General features: G+C 50.5%; 1 protein-coding gene across 14 annotated transcripts in view; it reads right to left on the reverse strand.

Annotated features, from left to right (window-relative positions):
* LOC118789197 (peripheral plasma membrane protein CASK-like) overlaps positions 1–25,187 on the reverse strand; it is a 136,170-nt gene that overhangs the window by 92,660 nt on the left and 18,323 nt on the right. The gene's annotated exons all lie outside the window — the stretch shown is intronic.

The raw sequence follows: 25,187 nt of genomic DNA on the forward strand, positions 1-25,187 counted from the left end.
TCTCCATCCCCTTCTTCCTGTCTCTCTCTCCCCCTCCCTATCCCTCCTCTTTCTCTATCCCCATCTCACCCTCTTCTTCCCTCTTTCTCTACCCCTCTCACTCCAGCCCCTGACTTTCTTCTTTCCTCTCTCCATCCCCCAACCACTCTGCCTCCATCTTTCTCTCTCTCCCTCCCCACCCCTCCTCCCTCTCTCTCTCTCTCTCTCTCTCCCTCTCTCCATCCCCGTCTCACTTTTTCCATCCCTTTCTCTCCCTCTCTTCATCTTTCCCTCTTTCTCCCTCTCTTCCTCGCCCTCTCCACCCCCCTCTCTCTCCCTCTCCCTCCATCTCTCTCTCTCTGAGGGACAGCCCTGCACACCCTCCGGAGAAACCCTTCCCTTACAGCGTGCTAACTTTGAGCCTGCTTCCCCTCAAACGCTCCCCACAGAAGGCCTTACGTGCCAGTCAAGAATGTCTCCACACCACACTCGTAAAATAAAACGGCCCCATAAATAGATCTCTGCGGTCCCTGCGACTTAGTTCGGGCAGCACCACCGTGTTAAACCTGGCGGACGGGGCTGACCGCACTTCCTGAAACCCCAGCGCGGACAGGACGGGCCGCTGTGCCATTCACGCAGGCATCTGCAGGCGTTTGCACATTTCCCGTGCCCTCTAAACTGCCATCAGAGCTGTAAAACGATGTATAACCACAGGGATTTATGCAATCTTCTCTTCAACTGTTTTTCCTCACCTCATTTTAAAAAAAGGCCTGTTTTTTCCAAATAAAAGTCCTGTTCAAATCAGTGATTTGGAAACTAAATGTCAAACCACACCGGTTCAGCTCGCAAAGAAAAACAATAAAGCCGGCTGAACAGAGGGTCACAATGGTAGCCGCCCCGATCCTAAAACCAGACAAGCGGACTGATGCGAAATGAAACTTTAACTGCAATTATAATGGGGTGTCCTGCGCTACCGGTCATCCAGACAGCGCATCTCGCTTCTGGTTCCGCCGAAGCGGCGGCCTCTGAGGTCTCACGCTCCCCCTGATCCCGCACCACTCGACTCTCCTGTCAAGGATGTTGGCGGGGCGCGGCCGGCTGGTGCTCTCTGCCGCAGAACAAAGCGGCTTAGACTTGGCAGCCCTCGGCGAGGACGCCATCTGCAGCCCGGGGCAGTCGGAGTGTGAGGCCTCTACGCTTTCCGCACGGCGGAGTGAGACGGCAGCACCGGGCAGCAGAAGGGCTAAAGAATCCGTCCGGGCGCGAAGTAAAGAGAGGCTACATTGGCGGCACTTGGCACACAGTCGTTCCGCTGTTCTGATCCACACCCCTGCCAAAACAGAACCGAGCTCTGTAACTAGAAAGAAGAAACAGGGAAGATGGCAATCATTTTAAAGCAACTCACAATTAGGAGACACGGTCTTACAGGAGAGTTTATCTGAGCCAGCGACCAAAATGGCAACTGTACACCGGAATCCTGTTACCCTTCATCCCACTGGCTAACCTTGGCCGAGGCTGGGTGATGTTGGACCAGAATGTGTGAAGCTTTTTTTAAAGGCTTGGAAGAACAGACCTACCACATCCATTGGGTGTGTCTTAAGTATACACTGTTACCTAAATAAGAAATTTCTATCCTGAGGCACTCCACTGTAATTTCTGTCCAGTATGAGTATTTCTTTTGGGTACAGCTGAAGTAGCCAGCTATCCTGCTCATTCAGAGTCAGCCTGTTGAATCTGTATTTCAGTGCTATCAAAAGGCACTTCAACTCAGCTCAATTCAAAGTTTGTTTGATTGCAGACTGAACACGCTGAATCAGATGAAATGGTACCAAAGTACTGCCAAGCGAAGCGAGTATTTGTTGTGGTTAGCTGTGGGATATCAGGTCAGTGCACAAGGGCCATAAGTACCTCCCCCAGCTCAAAATTTCTGTCAGAAATAAGGATGCTATGGATTTGGCTCACTCTGTTGGGTATCATGTCAGCTTTTGTTGCCATCGTGTTTCTGTTGGAGGATATCATACCTAGCTCAGCCAGCAAGCTTAAGTCACTCAGAAGAAACATCCCCAGCTTTACTCTGATACAGCCACACGACTACACCACCACAAAAGAAGCGTGGTGAAGAGAGAAGAGAGTCCACAGGGAAGCCATTTCCTTCATCATGTACATACCAGCCTAAATCTCAGCTGATTCCCTGGAGTGGTCACCTTTCCCAAGTCTGATGCATTACACACTGCGTGGGCAAACCTGAGTTCCTGTCTCACCGCACTCCTCAGCTCATCCGCCTGGCTCACACTGGGGGACCCTTTGCCCCCTGGGAAACCACCTGTATCAGCTGTCTACAGGCAAGAGCACCACAAGATAACTGTGCTCACAACAAAAAAAAAAACTTAGAGAATGTAAGAGATAGACTAGAAAAGGAGTTCTTCTTGCAGGGGTGCTCTCAAGAAACGCAAACTCTACTGCTTTTCCACCGTGCTGCTGGCCACAGCCGGAGGCTGCACCACTTCCCTCCTGACAACAGCAAGCAGCAAGCAGCACGCCAGAGAGAACTCACTGAGAACAATTAAACTCTTCAGCTCTCCTGGTCTGTGAAGCACGCCGGATTAGAGGGAGAGAAACGGGCCAAAGCCTGCTTCTTCTCCTGCTGTACCACGGAGAAGCAGAATCAAGTCGTTGGGGGAATTCCTCCATCTGTCCCACTGGCCAAGCTGTTGCCAGGGAGATGGTGGAATGTCGGGGGGGGGGGGGGGGGGGGGGCAACTTTACTCCAGTACAGGCCTCCTCCTCTAACGAGGGGATTCATGAGCTCCTTAAAAAGGGAAGTGTCAGGAGCGGGAAGATTTATCGACTGTCTTTATCCAGTCTCGGCCCGGCCCGGCAGCGCCGAGCCCGCCATGAATAATGCAGGAGCACAGCTTCTGATACTGCAACGGGGGGGGGGGGGGGGGGGGGGGCGCGCTACCCAAGCACCGGCACGGCTCACAGGCGCAGCTCCACTTCTGCCGGGAGAAGAGGCTCCATCAATGTCACCCTCCCTCACAAATATAGAAGCCGCAGCGCGGGGCAGAGGCCGCGGGAGAGCCGGGGAGAAAAATCAATCGCTTACCATCAGCATTGGCCCGGCGCAGTCTGCTGACCCCGAACTGGCCCCTACTACTGCCTAGTAAACACAAAAAAACCTATTTAATCTGGCGAGGATCTCTAAAGTTTTAAATTAGCAGGGCCATCTACACGGGCCGTGCTTTAAGGAACAGTGAAGGAGCAAAGAAGAGGGGGCGACTGGAAGCCTGTGCGACCCCAAAGCTGCAGTGTCCAGACAGCAGCTCCCAGCCTCAGGCTCTGGGGATTACGGAGTGCTTTTGGAAGGTATGAGGTGACAGACTCAGAGATTGAAACGGCAGGAACCCGTCATACCGAAACGCACCGCAGGCTAGTGCTCTCAGCTGTGTCCTCGACACACATGGCTGGCAGATGCCAACCGTGGGTCAGGATGGGTAGAGTGCAGCTGTGTGTTAACCGCGACAAAAGATGACCAAACGTGTGCGCTACATGACGTTACATTCATTTAGCAGAGCGACTTCCAGCACAAAAGAACAGTAATGTATCCATTCAAGCTGAATGAGCAACAGTGTCAGACCAGGCTAACAACACTCCCAGACCAGTGAGTGTGAGCATAGCACCATTCAAGCCCTACCATAAGTTAACTTGCAACCTCACTAGACAAGGGAAGCCAAGTACACACACTACCAGACATCAATGCATACACATGTGCTTCAACCACAACAGCCACAAAACAAAAGAAAAGAGGAATTCGCGGCAAGACGAGAGAACCTGCCATTTGCTCGGGGTCTCGCGGTGGACAAACGTCACGACCTGTTGAGAACGGCCTCCGGGGGCAAGAGGTCAGAGGGGGTCAGAGACTCTCCCCTCCCTTGCCCGGCCAGTCTAAGCTGCTCACCCTGGCTCGGCCGCTGGTGTAGGCGTCCCTGGCAGAGCGCAATGTGTGCAATGACTTCAGCTCTCCCATTTGCTGCTGCCTGGCTGGTGAGGAGAAATTCCTCAGGGACACTCCCTCATAACGAGCATGAGGCTTGCGCTTTCAAAGGAATCTACATTACATTATTGGCGTTTAGCAGACGCTCTTAGCCAGAGCGACTTACATAGGCTGATTTTTAAGTTACCCGTTTATACAGCTGGATATTTACAGAGATAATTCTGGGTTAAGTACCTTGCCCAAGGGTACAGCAGCAGTGCCCCGGAGGGGAATTGACCTGGCAGCCTTTCCGGTATGAGTCCTGCTCCTTACCACTATGCTACGCTGCCACCCTGGATCTGAGTCGCATGCTTTACTTTTTCTGATAAGACTGACATTTTTGGAAAGCTGTGGGGCAGGCCAGAGATTATGCACCAAGGGCAGTGGTCCTTACAATCCCAAAAATGTAGGAAGGACGCCAGCACTCATTGAGAAAGCACGCAATAGTTGTCATCTGGACGGGTGACTGATGTCTCATCTGCTTACTCTCTCTTTTTCTGTTTGTTTGTCCTTTCGTGCCCTCCCTTTCTCACGCACACTTTCACATTCATCCTTCCTCTCTCTCTCTCTCTCTCTTTAAAGCTCTGCCTCACTCTTTTTTATGTCAAGGATTCCTATCCCAAAAGCAGAGGACCCCTCTGCAGTAAGGGCTCCCTACTTCCCCCTGTCCCCTGCGAGGGGCTCAGGTAGCCTGAAGGAGCCCACAGAGACTGTCTCTCCCGTCGCCTGGGGACAAGGAGCCCCGGCCGTTCTGCTCTCCGTCTGCGCCCCCCCTGCACCAATCACCTTCAGCCATCACAGAGAGGCCTCCAATCATTTAATTGCAGACTTGAGGCCCATTTCAGTAATGAGTTTCATTTGCGGCTGATTTCACTCGAGGCCCCTGACAGAGGCAGTGATGGCCGGCGACGACAGTGAAATGACTTATGTAACAAAATGAGCCCACTGTGCTTTCTCATGTCATTCTGGGTTTTCTATTGTGTCATTTTCTCCTAAGGAGTGGCCTTTACTTGTGTAAACATATTGGAAACACTGCTCTTATTCACCGCTGAGTGGAAATTCCAGTCTTGCAGATGGACAATCCTGCTGGAAAATAGGCTACTGAATGAATAAATACATCAAGACCTCATCATTTTGGATGACTGCCTTAAAGCCTGCTACGAAAACAGCCCAGAACAAGAAAAAACCCTAACAGTTCGGAGGCAGAAATTTTGATAGATTAGCTCATAACTTACCACATTAAGCCACTATTCACAAGCAACTGCAAGAACCTTCAATAATGTGTCCACCTGAATTGAACAGGCCACCACTTCATCTTGTGGCTACCAAAGCTGGGCGAAAGCAGGGGAAATAAGTAAAGAATGAGAATGAATGAAGTACATTTAGCAGAGGGTTATCAGTGCTGGTGTGGTACAGTACAGCCTGAGAGAAAATGGGGAAGAATGAAAGGGGTGAGTGACTGGAACCAAACTGGCCAGTGACCTGCAGCAAACCCTCATTGCAAGCCATGGCCCTGACCATCGCAGGGTAGTATGCACTACAACACACAACACAGGGGGCCCTGTGAACCAGAGACTCGGGTTCGACCATCAGGGAGTGACGGACGGCCACCGAGCCACAGGAAACCAGGCAGACACGGCACGCTAGCCTCCAGAGCCTCTCCCCACAAAAGGGCTTTCTTAAATCAGGACACCTCATGCTAACGGGCCTCAGATGAAATATCTGCCGTTCGTTACCAAGGAATTGATTCCCTCCCATTAATAAGTGATTATCTGCTTGCTCGATCAGTGTCAGCTGACTGAGTCTAACAAGGTGTCCTTAGAACCTCTCGGGCCTCTTAATTGGCAGCTGGGGAAACACAATAAAGCAGGAGCTCATCTGTAAAATAAAGATGATGAAACCGAGCCCTGGCAAATGCATGTAGGGCGTCTACAAACCTGAAACCTCTGGGGGGTAAAGACTGCCCTCTTCTTCAGTTTGTGCTTAATTGGAAAAAAAAAAATAACAGCTAACTGATCTCTGCAATGCAGAAAAGAAAATTTTGTCTACAAGTTAATTAGATGTGAGCATAAATTTTCCTCACTGTGCTAAGAAGGGTATGGGGAATGTCAGTAGATCTGTATTGGGCTGGAAAGCACAAACAGAGGTTGAGAAGCCCTGCGCTAGGCTAACGGCTCTGTTCTCACTGACCTTGGAGGTCTGTACGTTTTCCCCTTGACTTGAATTCCTCCAGGCTGCCCTCGGTGAGTCACAGGCTCTAACTGTCGATTAGAAAACACCCGAAAGCCGGTCCCGCAGACGGCGCTCCGATAAGATCGAACTTACCAATTCAAATAAGACGCGTCTCTCGCACAATTCATTTAGAGAGGCGGCTGATAAGAGGCGGGAACATTTTTCACTGCTTCACCTTGTCGCGGTGATTTCGGGGTGCGGTTTCGGAGCACCGGGGCGGGCGTGGGCGGCAGGGAAAACACGTGGCGCGCCATTCATGCCTCTCTCACTAAGCCATGCGACGCACGTCACGACGCATGTCACGACTCCGCCTCGCCGCGGGTTTGTGAAAAGGGAAATGACATCTGCCGGGATGGAGAAAAAAAGGACCCACGCCGGGAGCCACTAGGGGAAACACTGGGGAAGGGACCTCTCTGTGCTATAAAAGGGTCAAACGAAAAGCCGACCAAAGACTGGCAGGTTGGAGCGCAAGATACAGCACCAGTCACAAGTTTGGACACACTTTTCTTTCATTATTTGTACCGTTTTCCACATTTTAGAATAGTAGTAAAGGCATCAAAACTATGAAAGAACACACATGGAATTATGCAGTGACCAAAAAAAAATACACATCAAGATTTTGGACTCTTCAAAATAGCCAAAAACCAATATTTTTAATTTTTGGGGGGAAAAATTCATACATAAGCATCAATTTCACCATTTATATTTGTCTAAGAAACAAATTTCAAGCATTTAAGCGCAAGTCTTTAGATCAAAATGTCTCTGAATGCATGTTTCCCATTATCTTAATCTGGAATGTCCAAATGTTCGACTGATACTGTATGCTGCATCCCAAACCAAATGACCTGAAAAATAGCACTGATGAAATATTAATGAGCTTCAGAACCCTCCCCGTACAGCTTAATGCGGTCTTGGCCATTTCTGAGGTTCCATTCAGTTTTCATTAAAAAGCAAATTACCTTTCTCTTAACTTTAGCGGATTTTTCCGCTTGATTTATTAAAGCTAAACTGAGGAAAACAGTGCTGGAAGTTCTCTCCTTGAGCGGATGACTCCGAGCCAAGGTCAGCGCACGGCAGTTTTACGGTGGCTTATCTCAGTTTCCTTCTTCTAAGGCTCATATCCGCACTTGTAACGACGCCGCTGAGGCACGGGGGATCTGCTGTAGAGAGGACCAGCTGTCAACACAAGAGCGCCGGTGAGCGCTCGGCCTTTCGCTACGTCGGCCCACCAGACACGTTGGGCCTGCTCCAGGCGTTGTTAGCCTCCTGCTTTTTTTAAGCCGAAAACTCGCCCGTAATTTTACACTTTATAACGGAGGAACTGGATGTCCCTGGTCTTTCCTTGGCCTGAAGGTTGCAATAACATTCTTTAGCTCTGCGTAACGTATTATCCTTGTGAAAACAAGCCAGGCCTTTTCCATGCGAAGGGCGAAAGCCTCCAAAGCTAACACGGGGCCTTCCACCTCTCAGCCCCCCAGGGCTCAGCAGAGAGCAGGCAGAGTATGTTCATATGAAACCGCAGCAGCAGGGAACGGTGTCTTTGTTCCACGCTGAAAAAGGACCTCCAGAGTTCAAGGCCCTGAGTGCATAAAGGAAGATTCCTGGAGCTTTGAAATAGCCTCAGATGGAACGGAAGACCCAAGGTGAATTTAGCACTCCAAATACCTCCAATTCCCCAAATGTTCCTCATGAATCTGTGATTCTCTCTCTTCCCCATAAACCCTTTATTTTTTTTCCAAATGGAGCTCGGCCAATGATGCCTGAGGCACATTCTGGCTGAATGAAGCGAAAGTAGAAGTGTGAGGTGAGTAAGAGGTCATTGGAAGATTGGGGGGGGGGGGGGGGGGGGTTGGGGCGCTGTGATGGCCAGGCATAGGTGAACATGTACCACTATTCACACAGGCTTTTCTGAGCACCTCAAGGGAGATTCCTCAATGCCAACCCACCCTCGGCCGTCTGATGTCAAACAAATGCAGCGGATCAGTGGCAACTGCGTGCCACTGCCGGCCCCGCCCCCTGCAGAATGTGTAAATTCCAAACATATGGCAGGCTGATGGCAATCTCCATAAGCACGCATGAAAGCTCCGCCCCCATGCCCCTCCCCTACCCTCTCCCACAAGGCTTACTGGTGAACAGACTGCACACTGCCCTTCAAGGCTCTAGGAGCATGTTTTAAAGACAGCGGAATCATTTCCATCCAATTATGCTGCATCCAAAGCCCGCAGACGCTCACACAACATTCACACAGCAATAAACCTCTAGACAACCAAACGCTTCACACAGCAATCAGTCTTTCTTATCATACAGGCAAAGACAAAGAGTGCTGTAGCCAATGGAGTGGAATGGTGCACAAGTTATCTATGATGTCCTCTGAGATCACTTAGCTCAAGCTCAGAGCACATCTGTGCCATTGTGTGAGAGAAATATGCTTATTCGCTTCCTCACAACTGAAACGGTGAATCTCCAAAGGCAGCCTGGGAATTCGGTCATTTCATTTCCATCTCCATCTTCCAGAGTTGCGATGGAGGGAGGACACCCTCCCATTACAATCTGATGGCCGTGATATCCCACCCCAACTTTATCCCCCATCATGCACCACTGACAATCATACCCATCCCAGCACGGCACCTCGTTCCTCACCCCAGAGAAGTGGCAATCCCCCCCCCCGCCCCACAAACATGCGAAACGACCCAGCGTAGGGAGGGCTCCCCGCTCAGAAACGAGCTTGTTTTCTGGCCGTAATTTCGCGTGACCGCCTCTACTGGGGCCGCTCCGGGGTTTTAAGCGCCGCGGCTGCATTAAACGCCGGGGCTGTGCTCGCTTTCATCACATGAAATAAAAATAAGGGCGATAAAGACGCCGCTCGGCCCCGTCCTGGGACAGACGAGGGCCGACAGCCCCGGAGAGCGAGACGGGCCTCTCTCTCGCCGCCCATGAATAAGTAACGCCGCCAAATGTCTGCACTGCTGGGGCAGCATGGCAAACTGACACGAGGGTAACCTCCATGCACACAGTTTCCCAACCCACAGCTGCTGCCTCCGAGTTATTCGCTGAAAAATAACCAGCGAACGCCATCCTGCAACTGACGGCAGGTGTATATCAACGCTGCTGAACAACTCCATCTGCAGTCCATTTAAAATACCTTTCTTCACTGAAACACCCCTCTAAATGATCAAATTTATACAGGGAAAACAACAGGGGCTTATCTATGGCTGTATGTCTGGAGGACCAAGTCTCCTGATATTACATTCATAGCTTGTAACCGAAAGGTTGCTGGTTCGATTCTCCACTGGGACACTGCTGCTATTCCCTTGGGCAAGGTACTTCGCCCAGAATTGCATCAGTAAATATCCAGCTGCATAAACGGACAACATGTGAAAACTGTAACCTATGTAAGTCGCTCTGGATAAGAGCATTTGCTAAATGCCAGATATGTAGTAATGTATAATGTAATGCAATTCATACAAGGAAAACAACAGGAGCTTATCTATGTTTGTAAACCTGGAGGACCAAGTGTCCTCCTGAAAACAAACATTAGCCCCCCCCCCCCCCCCCCCCCCCCCCCACTCACTCCCAATCATTCCATTACAGTAAACATCAATCTTCAGTTCTGAAATAAGGAGAATTTCTTGGCTCTGACCCAGGCTGAAATTCACCTGAGCGAGAGCCTCATTCCTTCACTCGGGAGAGGAATTTGTTGCGTGGCGAATGGTTCCGGTCGGCTCAATGGGAGCCGGGGGCCAGAATCCAGCGCCAGCGAGCAACACAGCTCCGCAGCCGAGCGTCTGGCTTGCCGCACGGCAATTTCCCTCCCAAAACCGTGGCGCGCCTCGCTATGGCCGTACCCCTCCACTTCCTTAATGGATATGTATCTGACGGAACGGTGTCCAACTGGGCTTACAATAATCACATTCCGCCACACACACAGGTGGGTATGGGCACCTGGGACAGTTAAGATAATTGCCTCCTCTGAGTGCACTGAATTAGCGCTGACATCACATTACATTTGCATGCTGTTTAAACCCGTTGCTCTAGCCAAAGTGAGCATTTTTTGGGAATCTCCTATCAAAGTTCTCGCAGTCAACATCAGAATCAGAATCAGACTTTATTGGCCAAGCATGCTGCTACACATATAAGGAATTTGTCTCTGGTTCCATTGTATTTTATAGTGCTTTCATACAAAGTATGAAAAGCTGTCAAAGCGACAACAAATACCAAACAGTACTGCTATAACAAACAATGACAGTAGTGCAGGACACATACATGGAATAAGAATGGAACGAATGATTTATATATGAACAGCCGTTGCACAATGAACATGAGTTAAAGTATATGTGAGTGCAGGCTATGGATATGTACAACTACTGCACTGTGTTACATACATCTGTTGCACAATGAGCATGTAGTGTACCTGAGTGCAGGCTACATTTGAGAGGTCCACAGACTGTAAAGAAAAGGCAGACAGCATGCCGTTTGGTTCGAGGAGCTGAGGATAGTTTCTGGGAATCTGCAGGGAGGCCATCAGGCTAACACAGCCTGGATCCCCAGAACACTGGCACCCGACTTAGCGGTGATTAACGCGCCATGGTTTGCAGATGTTGCGCGCCCCCCAGATCCCCATTCATTCCCAGCCTGTGTCTGCAACATCATCAAGATTTGTTGCTGTCTGCTACGCCTTACTTACACGGGCAACTCCCTCTGCGGCAGACAGCACTTTGGGCATTAGCGCCGTGATTTGTCACGAACGTTCGCGAAATTGCGAAATCAATTGCGAGCGAGCTGCCCCTTCGTCTCCGTCTCGCCGTGAGCCCCGACGTGAACAGCTGCCGATAAACAGCTGTTTATTCCTTCCACAAAGCAAACGGCTGGCAGCCGGACTGCCCGAGAGGAGCATCGGCGAGCGCGGAAACTCACTCCTGCAGGAAAAGCCAAAAACAACAGCTGGAAAGGGAAATGATTCCAACTCCTTAGAATGCGTTCGGGTTTTTACGAGACTTCCTTCGTTCCTCGAGGACCACGGTTCACTGTAGGACAGCTGCCAGCACAAAACAGCACAACACCAGTAACCTTCCATCAAACAGACACATGACTGCAGAATGCACTTCCAGGCCCACACAGCACGCCTACACACACAATTGGGTGGAGGTGAGTCACTGGTAGGAGCTTTGACAGTTCTACAATGCCTCCTCTAATTGGTCAAGTGCCTAGGATGAGAAGCTGAATTGGTTTAGCCTTGAGCAAACATTTGTCGAACGCTGTTGCCGTCTAAAGCCTATCTGATGACGATTAACAGACTTCCTGCTCCCGCACAAAAGCTGGATTAATCCTTGGAAACAATATCTATAAGCCCTTTGAAGGTGTGACTGCACCCTGATGAATGAAATCTAGGAAAGTAAAGCCATGAAAGATAAGCGATGGTTTTAGTGTCAGCTTCACACACTAAATCACCCTTAAGCTGTATCCACAGTGGAATCAATGTCAAAGTGCCACAGTATGCATATATCCTATAAGTGAAGCCAGCATGTAATAACCTGTTTATGATCTGTGTTACACTGAACATAAGAAGCCCACCAGCAAGGAGTAACATAAAACCCCGGATGTTAAGTTTAGCTGGCATGGTTCACACCAGAACAAAAAAAAGTCATTCACTGAGAAATACATTTTGTTACAAAGGATTTTTAAGTATGTTTTCGTCCACAATAAAAGACCCATGCAAAATAGCAGCTATAGAAGACAGAATAGCCACTACAGGGATAGACCTAACATCACACTGCAGTAGTGAGAAGGCTACATTAACACAGCATTGTAGAACTGATAAGACTAACATGGTCTTGTAGAGGTGATAAGACTAACACTGCATTCTAAAAGTGATAAGCCTACAGTAACATGGTATTCTGGAAGAAGTAAGATTTACTCTACTGCACCAGGGAATCTGTGATGAAGCTAGCATCACTAACTCAGCCCTGAAAGCTGGCAAAGTCAATCTGTGACACACCGCATGGCGTCTTCAGATTCTTTCCAATCCTGAGAGGTAATTAATGAGCCACTGACAACACGAGCGACTTCCACACATGCTATGCATCACATTAGCATTTTGTACATACAGAGCTGTTCTTTTGCAAGCCCCCCCCCTTTAAGGCATGTTCTGGCAGTGAGCAGTTTAATCTGTGCTGGAGAGATCTCAGGGTGATAACTGCACAAGCACTAGACCGACGGGCACTTCAATTGGCTGCCCTTCTCATCAGTCATGACATGTACAGCCAATCATTGAGGGGGTGGGTGTGAGGAACAGCTAAAGGCAGGCTAGTTAACACTCTACTGAAATTGTGCTAGGCTCCACAGTTTACCTCCTCCCTCCCAAAAAAGAAAAAATACTTAACTAATTAGGATGACTGACGACAAAGAAAATCGTGTTTGGACAACACATCTGAAAGACCTTTTTTCCCCCCTTCCACAGTTTGGCTTTTTTCTCTTAATGTTTTCATTGGATGAAATACAATTGAGTGCAAGCCATTTTGTATGTGCGTTAATTTCATCAGTCACGTTAATTTCATTCTCTCCTCAGTGAGAAGGAGAAGCAAGTCATTCCTCCTAAGGATGGCACGTGAAAGCTATGGTGAGAGAGGACAGAACAGGCGGAAAAGTAACAGTGAGAGAGAGAAATGGTGATAAATCAGTGCCGAGGGCCGAGGCTCACACGAAAGAGGAATAGACTCATTGAGATACTACTTGCGCTTTCACTCCGCCCTGCCCGAAAAGGGGAGCTTTCACCGCGGGTTTGAAGGGGGCGACCCGCGACCTATTTCAAACCCCCGCTGCCGCCCGATGGGTCGCTCCATCTCCACCGAAGGTCAGGGCGCGATTTTTAGCCTGCGCTTCTGGAAGGAGAATAGCGCCGTGACAGGGGGATTCGGACGATTCCGGAAAACAGCGTCCATAACGACCTTCAGACGACTGGCTGCGCACATCCTGAGACATTAGTCACCACAGAGGTACTCAGAGAGAGCGCTAGGGTTGCTCCAGCTCTACGGTACAGAACAGCCTGAGTCTGGGGACGCACGATGCCGGTCAGCTCAGATCTGAGTGCTAAATGGAACTCTGCATTCTGTGGCTTTTAGTACAGAGGGAATTTACTAAAATCTCGTATGAGTACTGGAGTGTGGAGGCTGAGCCTGCACTTGGGGGCCCCGGCTGGTAATTGAAATGATCCCTCTCTGTTCTGGATTGCTGTATTTTTCAAGGCAGAGATCTTTTTCACCAGTGCAGGGTTTTCATCTTGGTGTTTGCATACTCACTGGGCCCACCCCTTAATGAATAACTTTCTGCGAGACCAAACAGTCAGCCAAGGACATGAATGGGGAACTCCGCACAATTGTTTTGGCTGCGCTTAAGGTCAGACAGCCCGCTGCCGTCCAAAAAATTTCCCCTCCGCAAAAAAAGACAACGCGTCCGGGGCGGAAAACGGATGTTCACCCGTAACCTTGGAGGCTTTGAAGTTAAAGTCTGAGTAGGGCATTCCAGGTGTGGACACACAAAGATAGCAGAGTCCCTGTCTTACCACGGTATGTGGATGAGGGGTGACGGGAGTGCCAGTTCAGTGAAGAGTGAGCATGTAAGCGCAGTCATCGTCACAGGCTGCTCTAAGGAGCTGGTGACGGAGTCATGCCCTAATGGAGATCCAAGTTCTCACCACGCAGGCAAGGACATGAATTACACACACAGGGGTGTGTGTGTGTATGTGTGTGTGTGTGTATGTGTGTGTGTGGGGGGGTGGTCAGGGGCCAATTAAACTGCAGCTCGTGGAAGAGTCGCCAGCTCTAATCAGTGGCAATATTAACCGCGATGAAAAAATCCGCCGCTTGCAGACGGAGAAAAAAAAGCAATGGAAGGCTCCCTTATTGAATTATTACCCTCCTGATTATGTGAACTCAATTTGTCTCTCTCGCCCGCGCGAGACTCCATCTTCTCACACTGTCCAATTAATCCGCATGTAAGCAGGGGGCAGAACTGTTTAACGGTGGACGTACGGGCAGGGGGGGAAAACGCCTGTACGCCAGAGGCCCCGTTCCAAATGCCTCCCTCTGAAACGTTCACTGGGGGGCGTGGGGGGGTCATCATAAAGAGCGCTTAAATTACCACTGCGTGATCGGTCTTTTCAAGCCGGGTTAAAAGCAGAGCCAGCGCCTTTCTCCGCGCGCGCTCTAATTTAAAACACACAGCAATAAACACAGCCGCCGCACCCCTTTTAATGGGCTTAATTCTGCTGGGAGGAAACGCGGTGGAAACGGCCTTTGATATACAAATGGCTCGTGAAGCGGCCCCGGCTCAAACATCAGCTCGCTATGCAGTCAAAGAGAAGCCCGGGCCCTTTGTTCCGAGCCAGCTGCGATGGACACAGCATCTCTGCTGGGCAAATAGCTAATTCTGTTACTGACACTTCGGAGAGCACAGAAGCGGCCAGACAGCGGTGAGATTCAGCCATCCCGCACTCGGAGCACCGAGGAAAGACATATCGCAACAGGCATACTAAACAGATTAAACACAGTTGTTACGATTAATGATGACAGTCGAAATTGTGATCTCCAAAGCCATTGCACGGGCTGTGCACAAAAAAAAAAATGAAATCACAGTTAGAATCAGCCTTCTATTCTACAATCAGGCAACTGTTTGGAGGCAGTGCTCTTTGTTCAACAAAAATGTTTGCACCTGGCACACTATGAAACAGCAGGTATGCAAAAATATTTTAACCGTGGGTATCGGTGATTGGATCATTCGAGGGAGCTCCGAAATGCTCTCTCGGGGCACATTTTAATGGGGTTTGGGGGCGGGCTCATAATGGCCTTGACCCTGTGTGATGTGCAAGACCTGCATAATGCTGTGGCCTGGGGGGCTACTGTCAGACAGCGGGAGGGAGAGAGAGGGATAGTTCCATAAATGACCCCCCCTGTTCCACGCGTATACAAACTGGACAGGTTATTACCGTCCCTGCATCCCCAGGCCAGCTTCCTAATGACATAAAAGCCAGGAAAGACATCATTTACAGAGGTGGGAGAATAATGGAACATTTCCCTGGTCAGTGTGAGGATAATTTCAGCAGATTCCCCCCCTTGATGGTACAGAGAGAGGTGCAGCGGGGGCACTAACAGCACATACTATGGGGGGGGGGGGGGGGGTGGGGGTGAGTGCCCCATCGCAGGTTAATTGTCAGCTGAGTACACGGGGCCAAGATCTAACCATGCCAGGCCCTCCCAGGGCCGCACACAAACAAGACCACATGCACATACACGCAGTGCAGCAAACCTAAGGGGACGAATGACCTGTGGACCTGTAAGGAACACTCGGCAGAGGTGTGGATACTGGAAGGTACGGGAAGCAGGGAAACACCTGGGAAAAGGGGACGCCGTACGCACATCAAAGCGACCGGCGTGGAAAACACAGGACTTCTTCAGGCCAGGGCGAGATTAACTAATAATCAGGAGCATGAAGAAGCGATTCGCTGATCCTCGCAGCCGATCTGACAAAAGAAAAAAAAAGTACACAAGGGCCCTGGAGTCACAGAGTCACAGGCTCACTGGAGACGAGGAGGCGGAGAGAATCGGGCTCAGATCGGCGTAATGAATCCTAATGCCTGTTTGAAGAACATGCGTCTAAACATCTGCGGAGGGGTGCATTTCAAACGCAGGGTCGCGCCGACAGGAACATCAATATGCAGGCACATGCGTTCAGACAGGAAAAGCTAAGTGGCAACTGCATTCTCCTGTATAGTCATGTAACCCAGTTGTGAGATTCTCAATGCCACTTTTAGATTTTTTATCAGTTCACTGGTTCAGTACTGATACAAATTAAACAAGCAAAAGTCATGTGTATCTAAACAGGTGCATTAGTGCACACACTGTTTGTGTTCTGGGCATAAACGTATGCGGCTAGGGATTGTACAATGCTCCCGCTAATCAACAGCGCCCTGCAGTAGCTATGTGACCATTTGTGTGTCAGCAAATATGATGAGTTTCCACTATCAAACAGTGGCATTATGAGAGATGAGGAGCTACTGGGCCCGATCCAGCACAAACTTCTCACTAAGCCCCCCCCCTCCAGCGTGTCGCTAACTATGTCTTTGTCCTTATGCTGTGCGTTCCTTGCACGGTTAGCGGCGTCTCCTTCACGACAGGACGATACACCTTATCGATGGCGGTAATTTCGCCGCGGCCCGCTTTTCCTCTTCCCGAGGCACCGCTACGTCCCGTGCGCGCGGCGCGGTCGGCCTTCCTCTGGAGCGGGATTAACGGGGCTTTAAGGAGGACAGAGAGGGAGCGCAGAGGGGGAGGGACGGAGCGGGAGTGAGGGGCGTGCGCATGCATTATTCACACCCGTCTCCTGACCGAGAGGGGCAGCGCCATCGCTAACCACGCTAATGAGGGAGCGCCACGGGCGGGACAGCCATGTGAGCCACGGGGAAACACGGGACAGGATCCACGCCTCGTTACAACAAACAAGGACCCGGCGCTCAAAGCGCTGCATAACGGGTATCGGCGAAAGCACAGGTACTAAGGTGTGATCTGAGGGGAGTGTTTATCTGCAGTTAGCATGGCCGCTATATTGCACGCCCTGCCCTCGCCATTTCGCTCGCCTCTCCGCGAGGCTTCTGGCAAATGCAGCGGCGAATTTCATTTCAGTAGGAACACGAGGCTGGCGCGAGGGTCCTGAGACAGTACGATCTGCAGCCCACCTTTCACTTTCCAGGTTCCCCTGCCAGTCGGGAACGTACGAGTGAGCCGACAGTCGAGCCGCTGCGTAACAGGTATCAATGAAAGTACAGGTGCTAATGTATGATTTGAGTGGTTTTCTTTACACTGTGTATTTTCTGACCCTAGCGCAGCCATGGCATTGCGCACCCTACCCCGGCAAATTCGGTGTGAGGTGCTGGACAGGAGCAGCAGATTTCGCTTCAACAGGAGCACGAGGGAGCCAGGGGGAGGGAGCTGCGACAGTAATATCCACAGCCTGCCTTTCTTTCCAGGTTCCCCTGCCTGTTGGGACCGTACAGGTGGATCCCGACGAGCAATGTAGTTACTCAGACAGAGCTGGGAAGGCAGGAGCCATTTCTCTTGAAGACACCGGCCGCTGTTCCGCCGGGACCCCTCCTGCAATGAATGGCTGCGGCTTCCGTCCCTGACAGCCAGGGCTCGGAGCCTTTATTCCTCAGGAAAGTGCTAAACGGGCTTTTGTGTGGGGTTTCGGCGCGGTTCGGAGGGTGCGTGTCGGGCCGGAAGGTCGAGCCGACCGCAGGGAGACGGGTTAGGGTTAGGGCTGCCTCATGCGTTTGGGCCCACCTCTGGAGCCCCGTGGCCGCACACTCACAGGCGTGCCGTTCCCCGGGAAGTGCAGACAGAGGGGGGCGGCATCTCCGCATCTCCCGGTCCCATCAGCTCCGTGGCTCTACTGATCAACCCCCCCCCCCCCGGGCATGGGAATAAGTACACCGCGTCTCCACACTCGCAGCACAGGGAAGCTTAGGAGAGATCCCTCACAATCGCCCCAAAAATTCCTCGTCCCCTAATACGCGGCCTGCGAGATAAACCTCCAAGTGACTGACTTCATGGGCTCTGAAACAGCCTGCCAATACCAAACCTTCCATCTGTGTGATCAAACACAGCTTGTCTACAGTACATGAAGCCAAAGAATGACACAAACACCAATTTTCCATGTACTATCCACCTCTAAAAAGTCTCACCCTGGTATGCTGTGCATGTATAAAAAATTACATTACATTATTGTCATTTAGCAGATGCTCTTACCCAGAGCGACTTACACAGGTTAAAATGACACATAAAGTATTGAATCTTTGTCACATTGTTGATTGAAGGGGGACAGAGACTGAGATCATAATCTGGTCCTTACAGGTTGAGACTTCAGCAGTGAGCACTGCACTGCAAAACCCTGCTTCGAGGGTCACCGCCACAGGTCTCCGGATCAAGACCCGCGAGGACAAGAGACGGAGAGCCGGGGAAATAAACGGCAAGCATTACAATTAACCAGAGAAGGAGACGGAGAGGCTCATTGGAATTCAAAGCCGTCTTCTTAGGGTTTAGTGTTTCAACAGCCCGAAACCGCGAGCGGCTAACCAGAGGCTTCGCACGCTGAATGCTTGCAGGGAATTAGAGGAACTTCAAAGGGGAGGGGGGGGAGGGAGCTCACCGCGGCCTGCTGCTTTGAAAGGTAAAGGGAGTTAGCTGGCTTCCGGGCAGAGCGGAGGCACAACTGAGAAACCCAATTAGACAGAACAAATGCAGCTTAACCTTGGATTGTGCCAACAAAAAAAGAGAGAGAACTCATTCTGAACCAGCGCGATTCGGGGATACATCCAGGTAGCGTTCTACACATCTTGATTGAGAAATAGCCGTGAAATAATGGAACGCCAGCGCGTCCCCGTGAAAAAAGCTCACTGTCGGAGTCAGCTGGACTGGGAACCTCGCGTGGAATATATGGTTGAAGCACTTCCTATAGAGAGGCTCCTCTCTCTGGGAGCTCTCCATTTCTCCGAGCCTATTTTGCAGCCTGGGGAGTAGAACACCTCCAACGGTCCGGACCGAGCGCGGTCGATGGGGGCGCTCGGTTCACTTCGGGTCTAATGCTCACGTACCGTCCCGCGATGCCACACACCGAGCTCCTCTGGTGAAATCCATTAAATCCATTCTCCTCTGAGCTGCCCAGATAGAGTAGAAAGCCCCCGAAACCAGGCGCCTCCGAAGCAGAAGTTAATACACTGCAGAGACCTCTTAAAGCCGCCTTTCTCCGACAATGGGATTTTCTGCTCCTTATTAGAGACGCCACCTACTTCTCCCCACGGTGTCCCATAGTGCCCTGCAGGAGCGCCGCTGCTGATTGGAGGAATGGAGCATCTCCCGCTGGGGGCAATTTAACGGTCTGTAGGCGCGCGAGGAGTCGCTAGGAGGTGCTGGTGTGGTGATGGTGGGACGAGGAAGCCTGGCCAGGGTAAATCCCCCCGACCCTGGTAGGAATAAGCTGAACCAGCTCCTGGGGACTCACTGGCAGGAACTGCACTGCCCCAACTGAAGCTAAAACTATGAGCGCGCTATAGCAGCAGAGACACTTAGAATATGCACTCTGGGGCTCCTAACAGCTCTGCTGGCAGACACCACGAGGGTTTTCATGCAATAGGAAACGAAACGTAATCAGTGAGACTAAATGGGGCTGGGATTGGGGGGGGGGGGGGGGGGGAGGGGAATTTGGCGCAGGTACCTATGCCCTGCCCCTCAGAAACACCACGTCACCACGCGGACGTGTGGGAAGAGGATGAACCTTCCACACAGCCGTACATCCGTATAGCCTCTAGAACCTCTACGGGCCGTACAGGAATTTTCATGGATCCACGAGCCACAGTGGTGTACTTTTCCCTCTTAACCAGATCAAAATCTCTGACTATTGTCTCTCTCGGAGGAAGCAATCTACAAGCGCGTTTAGCCGCGAATGTTTCGCCGTTAGCGATAAGGAATCCTTACCGGCGGCCGGGTTTATTTATAGAGGCAGGGAGCACACGTCAGCTCATCCTCCACCTCCTGCAGCAGCGATGCAGATGCAGGCTGGAGGCCCTTTTCCACAGTCCTCCGCCTCAGCCTGCAAGCCTACATCTCCATAGGCGCTCATCTAATGCACAGGCCTTAGCAGGGATTTAACTGCAGCACAGCCTGGGCGCTACTGAGGAAGCCTGCGGTTAACGTACTCCAGATCCTTTAGGGAGAAGTTCGAAGGTATAATCTTCTGCATAACAGGCATGCTGCGCTATGAAAACTACAGGCTTGTTACGGACGTCTGAGCAAGGCGTGCCAGTCAACATGCGGCCCAGCGTCTGGATTAGTGCCAGATTACAGAACCACCACCACACGAGACAGAAACCAGATTCGGAGCTCCCGATACCGGGTTTGAGGCCAGATTTGAGAATCATTCGGAGCTACAGGGCCGGGAACTCGTCCCAGGATGCTAAGGGTTAATTTAGCCAGGGGCGCAGCTCCAAGGGAACGGGCGGTGCGACAGGTTCGACCGGGGGGCTCAGTCCAAAGTCAAAATGGCACAAAGGGAAATTAAATGGCGTCCCTTTAGTTAAAAAGAGAGAGTGAGAGAGAGACACAAGGAGACAGGACCTGGGCCCGTGGCGCTGGCTGCACAGAGAACAATAGAAGCTCCTGGACGTGGAGGGAGGGGGAATGCATCACTGACAAAAGCCAGGGAGGCTGCGCTCCCGGCGGAGGCCGCGGCGGCCGCGGCGAACGAGGCTCTGTCCCGCCTTTATTAACTCCATAAATAATGAGCTCCGGGAGGCCGGGAGCGAGGAGAGAGTCCTCGTAACTCTGCCCCCCTGAGCCGTAAAGCAGCAGGTTACAGCCCTGCGCATCATTAACAAACACACCCGCCGCTAGGCGCTGCCCGGCCAGCCTGCGTCTAACTGACTGGAGACAGAAGTCAGACACGAACGAAAGACCCGATGCACACGTGCAGTACCAGGTGAAAGTCTGGGCACACCTACTCATTGAAGGGTTTTTCTTTATTTTCACTATTTTCCACAGTTTAAAATAATAGTAATAATGGACATCTATGAAACGATGAAATAACACAAACAGAATTATGCAGTGACCAAAGTGTTAAACAAATAAAAACCTTATATTTTAAAAAATCTTATATTTTAGATTCTTCAAAGTTGCCAGAAATGAATAAATTAAAATGAATTTTTTTGGGAAAGAAATTCATACATAGGCTTCAACTTCACTATTTATATCTGTCTAAGAATCAAATTTCAAGATTTTAAGCATAGGTGTTTAGAACAAAATGTCTTTGAATGCATGTATACTGTATACTGCAGTATAGTGCATTTATTGCTAAACTGGCCTATAACCAGAGCTCCCGCAGGGAAGACCTCTTCCAGCCACGCTGTCTGAGGTATTCAGCTTGCGTGGGAGCAGAGGGTAGAGGGTGAAACATTTTCTGTGAGGAGTGACTTCAAGTGATGAGGGCACCCTGCTCAAAGGGGAACTTCCTAACCTCTGTCACAGAGATGGTAATGTGACCCTCTCCATGTGAGGAGCTGAGGGAAAACTCAGGAGCGAGGAGCGTGCTCCATTCAGCACGTATGTTTGAGTGAACACAGACACGGACACCAGCGAGACGGAGTCTGACTGGCGCCAAAAGGATGAGGTCACCATGGGGAGACTGCTCACCCAGGGTAGGATATCATGCAACATGAAGCTACACATACAGGTCTGCCTGTTTAAAAAGAACTGCTAATTTAAATACTGACGACAGAATGAGGCTTCATGAACCACTTTATGGGTGGAGCCATCATGTGTTGTCAATCACAGCCTTTCTGAGACAATTAAGAGTCTGTTCTCCATAGCAAAAGACTGAGTTGATGAAATCAGTGAGTTACTGATAACGTTCCTACTTTCCAACCTTTCCTACTGTACAGATTGTGGAACCTTACTTATTCCTCTTAATCCCCTGCCCTTAGCTAAAGCTAAGATTAGCCCATATATGGCACGGATGGGCCGTGCCACGACCAGCCAGGACGCCCCAGCAGAGACCCTTAATGAAATGCAAAGGACGGCAAGCTGCTTCCCTGCAGGCGACTCCCACCTTTCCCATCACCCATCAAACGGACCTCACAGAGAGAGAACGCTCTGTCATTCTCAGCTGACAGTCAGATCCCCAGGCCAGTGACTGCGTGAAAACAGCACCGCTTTACCGGACTGAAACTGAGGCGTTCAGCAGAATTACAGCCAAAACCTGAGAGCGTGGTTCAAATTTAAAGCCCCACCCCCGATGCAGTTTGATCTATCCGTGAATGGTGCTGGAGACATACTGGTCTCGTAAAAAACCGAGCGCCGAGGGAACGGAGCTCTCTCTGATATTGTAGCTGCTGGATGCTGTGGAGAGGAGGGTCAGAATGTGCACCCCGCTACATTCGGCTGGCAGCTGAACGGAACGTGCCAGAACGAGCCGGTTTCTCGACCACATCAGTCAGTGACCGCGGAGCTGCCACAAGGGGCGAGCAGCCTTCTGACGGCGCTAAAATGGAACCCTCCGTCCCCCGACAGCGCTAACGCTCTGTAAGCCTTGCTTCGAACCCGCTGTGCTTTGATTTATATGTTCAACAAAACAGGTGCTTTGCATCCCGAAGCCCGCAGCTCCTCCAAAAACAACAAATAAGAGTTTGGAGAGCGAGTCCTGTACGTAGCTGGCCAAGAAACAAAAAACAACTCTGGAGACTGCGGTCTTAAAAGGACGGGATATCGTCTGTTTTCCCGAACCCAAAAACAGAGCTCTGTGAAGAGAGGTGTTTCACTGTTGCGAGCGGCCTAAAGCAGCTCACATCGCCGTTCCTCCAACACAAGGAGAAACACGGAAAAGCAAGCGTTTTAGCTCAGCTTAAGAGCTTTCTCCCCCTCTGCCCACCTACATAACAGCACCACAAATTCAGCCATCAGCCAGGTGTTTAGGTGGCAGAAATCAGAAAACAAACCCCCTCGGGATTTCACCGGCTTACGCACAGCTTCAAGCACAGTCTTATCGTAGCTGTGCGCCGTGACTGCGGGGGAGAAGCAGCGGGGTCGCCGGGTGGATTCAGCGGCGGTGACCCCACAGCGGCGCGTAGGACTGCTGGCAGCCACTCTTGCTGGAGTTTCCTCGCTGCGTCTCGTGAAATGGATCCTGATCTAGTGCTGAAAAGTGTCAGATTGTGTCACGACGCACATGCCGTTATGTGCATGCTACGCAGGCATGTTACGAGCTGTCAGGTAATTATGTAATTACGATTCATCGTTGCACCTAGTGGGGGAGTGGGGGGATTGGGGGGAGGGGGGGGCGGCAGACATGGGATAACAGATGTGTTCACAGTGTGCAGTGGCACTTTCTGTTTCAGGCAGCAGAAAGCTCATTCAGCTGCACCGTGGCGGCGCGGAGCCACCCGCGTCATTGTAAATGATTCGCTTTGCGAAAGTTCCCGAGCTGATGCGGAAGAGTGCTGTGTGGCTCAAGGTGCTTTCTGCTCAGATGCATGTCAATTAGAAGCCTCGATTAGACTGATGACCATCACGGGCTTCCCAGACACCAGGTGGCCACACACACACAGGCATGCACGCACGGACACGTGGACGCACGGACACAAACACTACACCCACAGCAACCCTCACACTGGGAACACCCTGTGTGAGGGTTGCCGGAGAGGCTTCTCTTTCCTGCAGCTTTGCCAGCTTTGGCCGGGAAGATCAGGCTCTGAAACGTCCACAGTAGTCCTGCCACTTTTCCCCTGAACCCACCCGTTCCCCATCATATCCCTTAGGCCTCGTTCACAAAGTTTATTTCATTTGCAGCGTGTTCCAAATTACATGACCTTCCTCCTTCCGAGAGCGGGTTTCACTCCTCTTTGAAGATCAGTCAACAGATTCCCCTCTCCACATACAGAATCCTAATGCAGAAGGACCTTATTCACATAAAAACAGCGCTGTGGGAACCTTAGTCTCTGGGTCAAGGGAGTCGCTCCTCCGAGGACTGACACAACAAAGACGGTTTGTGCCTAACCTGCACCAGAAGCAGACATAAGACTGGGCAGCTGTGGGAAAGCATATAAAAACTCAATTAAGGTAACATACAAAGGCTGGATGACACAAGACAACAGTTACAGTACATGTGGTGCGTGAAAATTCCATTCTGAGTCAGGGAAAGCATACGGAAAAATGGACCCATGCCGTAACAACAGCCGGGGCAACAGAGCTCTTTATTTTGCTTTTCCAGGCAACATTAACCCAAGGAAAGCGAATCCAAGTAATGGTACAGCAGATACAAAGCACATGACTCTGAGACTAAGCCTATTTCAGTATATTAGTAATGTTAAACGTTTAATTAGCCTATGCAGCACATCTAAATTATTTATCTCTACCTGTGTTGATACCCTGAGGTGAAGAAGGAATGAGATGAAACTGATAAGTCATTCTAAGACTTCCTCCCTCTGGTAAAAGTATCCAGGTATGGGTGTGCAAAGCACTCGAAAATACTTATATGAAATATTAATAGAGCTTACCAAAGGGTGATTTTTACAGTGCTAAAAAAGCACACACACATTCCATTACAGACAGACAACTGTTCCCACTGTTGCCATGCAACTTCCTCCCTGCTACAACATCATTCTCTCTTTCCGCTGCCTGCAGTGGGCTATCGCTTGCCGATTTCTACCCTGTCAATGTTGAATTCCATCAGTAGCCACGGACCAGCCCACGGACCTGCCCTGAAACGCCTCCGAAACGCCCTGCTTCACATGACTCTGGTCGGGGCACGTTGTGTGGGAATTGTGGGTATTGTAAAGGGACCCCTGGTTTTTTTTTTTTAATTCCCTCACTATACTTACACTAGAAAGCCACATGCAATCTGGCGCACACCACTTGACTCCAAAGGGTGCCCTAAACACAGAGAGACTTTCAATATAGTCATCATGTATTTTTCTTCTTTTTTTTTTTTTTTTTACATAAAACACATGCAATACCCCACTTTAGTTCAGTAAAGACTTCTATCAAGAGACACAAACAGTATTTGCAAAAAATGCGAGAGGCTATATAAAAAACCAATTTAATACACAATTTAAAATAACACTGCACAATATTTCAAAGTGACAGCAAGCCTATGAATAGACTTCGTGCCAGAGCCAAACAGCAGTGTAACCACGCACAAACCAGTAAGGCCATGGCAGTATGCCGCTGACTTACAGTAATTACCTGCCATTATTTATTACACAGCGGCGCTGGCTGTTCGGGAAGGCTGGCCGTGTTGCGCGTTTGCCTGAGGAGATCAGGCGTGCTGGGCGACACGGAAACGCTTACACACGGCAGCCAGGGGCACGCACACACGCTCGGTGCTGCAGCGGAGGCCCGCTCGGCCGTGC

This window comes from Megalops cyprinoides, chromosome 14, assembly GCF_013368585.1.
Source record: "Megalops cyprinoides isolate fMegCyp1 chromosome 14, fMegCyp1.pri, whole genome shotgun sequence".
In the NCBI taxonomy this organism is placed as follows: Eukaryota; Metazoa; Chordata; class Actinopteri; order Elopiformes; family Megalopidae; genus Megalops; species Megalops cyprinoides.